Here is a 5,162-nt window from a genome sequence, read left to right as displayed (position 1 = left end):
ATATCTGTTAATAAGCCTGGTGCCAACATCTGTCCCTGTCAGAGATCAGGGCTGCTTTCAGAAGTCCTCTCCCTTGGTTGAGAGTGGGGTAGAGCTGGATCTGAAGGGGACCCTCCCTGAGCCAGCGAGAGTTCCAGAAGCCACCTGTGAGTCAGGGATGGGTCCTAGAGGGCTCTTCAGTGGGCTCCAGGGACCAGGTGGCATACATCCCTTTCCTTTGGTTGTACAGCCCCTCCGAGTTTAATTCTAAACAGTGTGTGTCTGGGTTGGGGAAGCTCTCTGTCCCTCCACGGGATGGCACTGAGCTTGTAGCAGTAAATGTGTGTTGAGTGAATAAATGAGTGACTGGATTCTCCATGGGGTCTCCGCTGTCACTCCTGCCACAGGTCTCATGGCTCCTATTCCAAGGAGAAGGTCCTTGCCTGCTGCCCTATTGTCCTCCCCCTCAGCCCATCTTCCTGGAGCCCTACCCTTAACCTCTGGGTCTCCAGAGGTGCTCTCCTGACGTAGAGGTAGACCCCTAGAGGTGTAAGTCACTTCTTCCTCCAGTCAGGGCCAGTTCTGGTTGGAGAGGTGGCCTCTTATCCCCCAAGACTCCCTGCCACCCCTGGGGCCATGCAGTTATAATTCCTCAGCCACTAGCAGTGCAGCCAGTCCTCTGCCAGTCCCACCCCTTACCCCCTCACTCCCCAGTCCCCAGTTCTACCATGGGGCAGCCGAGAGCAGCAGCCTCAGAGGGAAGACTGGCCTGCCAGAGTCTGGGAGCCTGGGTCCTAGGTGCTTGATGCCGACAAGGACCTAGCACTGGATGAATGAGTAAAAGACTGAGGTTGGGGTGACAGGACTAAAGCGAGGGAGGAGCTGGTTACTTCCCTGAGCTTGTGGTGCAGAAGCAGCATGAGGTTTCAGGTCAGCTAGGGTGAGGCTATGTGACAGGGAAGCAGTACCACAAGCACTAGGGACCCCTGGAGACTATTTTCAGTGGCAGCTGAGAGCCAAGAGGCCAGGGACAGCATCCTGTTCAAACCACACTGGAGGCCCCCTCCCCCCCTTTAGCTGTCTACTGTTGCCGGCTTCCTGGACTCTTTTTCTGCCGCTTCTGTGAGCAGTACGGTTATTTCTTGCTTGCCAGAGGTCGGTTTCTGTTGTTTGTGACTTAGAACCCTGCCCGGCGCCCCCTGACCCCACCCCCATTGAGGCGGTGGGAGGATGAGGTAAGGTCCTGCGTGGGAAGTGCCAGATTCATAGCAGCGGTTGAAGACAAAGGCCATTGTCTTCCCCTTGCACTCCCGTGATGACTTGGCTTCTGCCCGCTTTTATTTTATTATTTTTAAGTTTTATTAATCTTAGTAAATACATAGAATTTTTAGTGAAAGTTATTTTTGTAGTTTGGTCTCTGATGGTACTGGCTTGTGGTCTCATAGGTCTGAGAGGGAACAGCGCCTCCTGGTGGTCAGAGCGCAGATTCCCACGAAGAAAGGAAAACCATGGGGCTGGAGGCCAAGCAGTCACAAGGCTCTGGCCAGCAGCTCCAGGGCCACGCCAGAAGAGCAGGCATATGTGTGTTCTGGGAGAGGCTGGCTGCCAGGAGCCTGGCGAGGACCCTCTCCCAGCTCAGCCGGGGCCAGAGGCAGAGCTGACCCTTTCCAACTGGGAGTGTGGCAGGGCTGGTCTGGGTAGATGAGGACAGTGAAACAAGGGCAGTTGGAAGGGGAGGTGATATGGCCACTTCCGGAAAACAATGGGTAGGTTGGTCATTCCTTCACAGAAAGGCAGAAAGCAGCCTTTCTAGAAACCCCAGTGGCCCCTGTATGGCTCTGGAAGGGCTTTTCCAGGTGGGGTGCTAGAAGAGGACAGCCAGACCAGCAGCTGGCTGCCAGGATTCCCCAGGGTTCTCCACCTTGGGCCGCCCTCCCAGTCCAAGGCCACCACCATTCTGGCTCTCTGGGCACCTGGCCTAGCCTCAGCGTTGCTGACACCCCTGGGATTTCCTGACTAACAAAGAGCGAGGTGAGGACGAGGAGGAAGGCACACTCTGTTGAACACCTATTGTGTGCTGGGTGTTTGTACATTTGATCTCATTTGATCAGTATCCTTCAAGGAAAACAGTAGTATCTATATCTTACCTGTATGCACTGGAGGCCCACAGAGGATGATTTGCCGAACTAGCCCAGAGCCTGGACTCTCTCCTGACCCATGACGGGGCTCTCAGACAGCAGTTCCAGAGGACCCAGCCCCAGGTCCTGGGTTTGCTTGGCAGTGAAGGTGCTGTGAGCTGGGGGAGATGTTTCCATCCAGGCACAGAGGAGCTGCTGGTGCAGGGTCTGGGTGGAATGGTCCTTGGGCCCCCAGGTGGGAGGCAGGACTGGGATGAAGGGGCATGAGGGGCAGGCTGGGGACAAACTGCTGGTTTCACAGTCTGCTCTGAACCTGCTTGGTGGGCCTGGCTTGGGCCCAGGTGTCATGTGTGGGTGCAGGAAAGTCTGAGCTGCAGGTGCCACCAGCATGCCTGATGTTAAGGCCAACTCTGCAAATGCCTATCGGTGTTACCCTGGGTAAGTGACCCCCCCTCTGCACCCCTGTACCCATCTACCTGTTGGGCATGGGCACGCTCCCCTCACAGAGTGTTATGAGGACTGATGGGCACAGCACCAGGAGGGGTCTGGTGAGAGCAAGTGCTCAGGTGGCGTTGGCAGATTCTCAAGCTGAATTGAGGGGGTAGCTGAACTCCAGACATCTCCAAGATTCTAGGATTTAATTCCTTTGAATACAAGAGCCCTGAAGAGGTAGGTGGGGGTTTACATGCTTATAGAATGGGCACTTCATCTCTTTGCCTGTTGGTACACCTGTAACCCTCGTTTGCTCACCTGTTGCAACAGGCAAGGGAGCAGTGTGAGAGTCCCAGGAGGTCAGTATTCCTGGTGCCCCCAGCACAGAAAAGGTGATGGGTCAGGCTTGGAGGTAGTGAGCTCCCTTTCTCAGAAGTAAGAGAGAAGAAGTTGGGCTCTTGGTAGGGAATTGGGCCAGGAATTTCTATTCAGGTGGGTGGATGATGACCAAACCAGGGAATGAAAGGGAGAGGCTGGGGAGAGTCCTCTGGCCATTCTTACTGCCTTCTCCAGAATTTCTGAGTAGGAAGGACTGGAGAGGTGTCTCGAAGCTGCATTTGCAAAGTAATTCACTTTTGCTTAGATTGTCTATTTGGAATGGGGTCCCCAGGGCTGTGGTGACCCGTCAGCGGCAGCGGGACGCATCTGCTTCTCCAAGTGGCCACCAGGGGGTGGCACAGACTGCACTCTCGTCGCTCCAGCTCCGAGCAGGAGGGTGGGGGCAGATCCTGGCCTGAGAACGGAGAACATGACTGGCGGCGGGAAAAGGGTGCAGAATTGGACAGCTGCAGGGTCCGAGGAGGAAGGGCCACTCTCATCCCTGCAGATCACAACCCGACTTTTTGGGGGGCAGTGGCGGGGCAAAGTGACAAGGTTTCTGGAAAAAGTTTGCAGACTTTGAAGACTACAGCTGTAGCAAGTGCCTAGGAAACCTTCCAGCTTAGCATTTAGGGACAGTTTCCCCTTCTCCGGGGCAAGGAGAACGTGAGAGTATGGCTGCTGGGAGGAAGGGGCCCAGTGCACAGGTGGAGAGGAGGCCCCAGGGTAGTGCCCACGCCCAGGTGGGAAGCATGAAGGAGGGGGGACTTCAGGCATGGGGATGGACCTTTCTGGAGTACCCCCTGTCATCCCCTGGATGTGCAGACCATGTGGTACCTTTCCAGGGTCCGGGGCTTGCACACCCCTCCAAGGAAACAGACCTTGCAGAGAAGGGAGGCTCCAGGGGGCGCTGGTGCATGGGGAGCAGGCCTGGTTAGATAAGCTCACTTCTGAGCTCACAACTCTGCACTGACTCCCACAGGCTCAAGGACTTCCGGCCCTGTGGGGAGTCACTTGGGGAGAAGGCAGCCCCTTGTCAGCCTGCCCAGGTGCATCCCTAGGGGTGTGGGGGAGGGGCCAGAGAGTCCAGCCAGACCCCAGGATGGCAAAGAGGAGATCCTGCCCAGTCCCACCTACTATCTGCTTACCAGGCTGTGTGGGAGACTGGCAGGAGCCAGACAGGGTCCTGCAGCCCTGCGGATGGGTAGGGTGGTGGCCGTGGCCCGGCCCGGAGGGGATCTGGCTGGGCAGATTGAAGGCTGGGTGTTTAGCCTTGCCCATACGCCAGTTTCCTAGGTGCCTATCTAGCCCTCAGTTTCCTCATCTGTGCAATGAGGTTCACTTATTCGCTTATTTATTGCACATTTATCTAGTGCTAAGCTAATGGCAGGGGCTTTGCCATCCCGCAGCCCTGGGTTTGAGTCCTTCCTCTGCCACTTACTTGCTGAGCCATGTATATGATGTCTCTGAGCCTCAGTTTCCTCATCTGTTAAAAGGAGTAAATAGGGACGGCTGGTTAGCTCAGGTGGTTAGAGTGCAGTGCTCATAACACCAAGGTTGCCGGTTCGATCCCCGCATGGGCCATGGAGCTGTGCCCCTCACAACTAGATTGAAGACAACTACTTGACTTGGAGCTGATGGGTCCTGGAAAAACACACTGTTCCCCAATAAAAAAATGTTTTTAATAAAGGAGTAAATAATACTGTATGCCCCAGGGGGTTGTTGTGAGAATTAAATTATCATCATGTGATGAAGAAAACAGGAACTGGCTGCGGCCCTCTGGGAGCACTCAATGTAAACATGCCAAGAATGACACTGCACACATGAACTTGCAGGTACCCAAGGACACACACACTCATTTGCAGTGAGGTTTGCACACAAAAGAAGCAGCATTTTAAAAGGGGCGCCTTTCAAAGGCTGGGGCAAAGTAGAAGGGGGTCTGGCTCCCGGCCCAAGGTGACCAGCTCAGCTGTCCGTGGGCTGTGGTTGGTGCTCATGGCACGTGTGTACATGCCTGCACATGCATGAAGCCTGAGTTTTTTCCTCCCTCAGCCTGTAAGCTGGTGGGGGAGGGAGGGCAGAGCCAGTGGGGTGGCCAACTTCTTACCCCCTTAACCTTCATTCCTGGTCTCTGCGATTCTGCAAGAGATCCCAAATGCGCAGCTGGAATAGCACTGAGTTCATGGACCCAAAAGATCTTGGTGCTGGTTCTGGCTGATCCATTTACCTGGGAAA

The sequence above is a fragment of the Hipposideros armiger genome, unplaced genomic scaffold (genome assembly GCF_001890085.2).
Source record: "Hipposideros armiger isolate ML-2016 unplaced genomic scaffold, ASM189008v1 scaffold_511, whole genome shotgun sequence".
Taxonomy (NCBI): domain Eukaryota; kingdom Metazoa; phylum Chordata; class Mammalia; order Chiroptera; family Hipposideridae; genus Hipposideros; species Hipposideros armiger.
Note: the sequence above shows the minus strand (reverse complement) of the source record.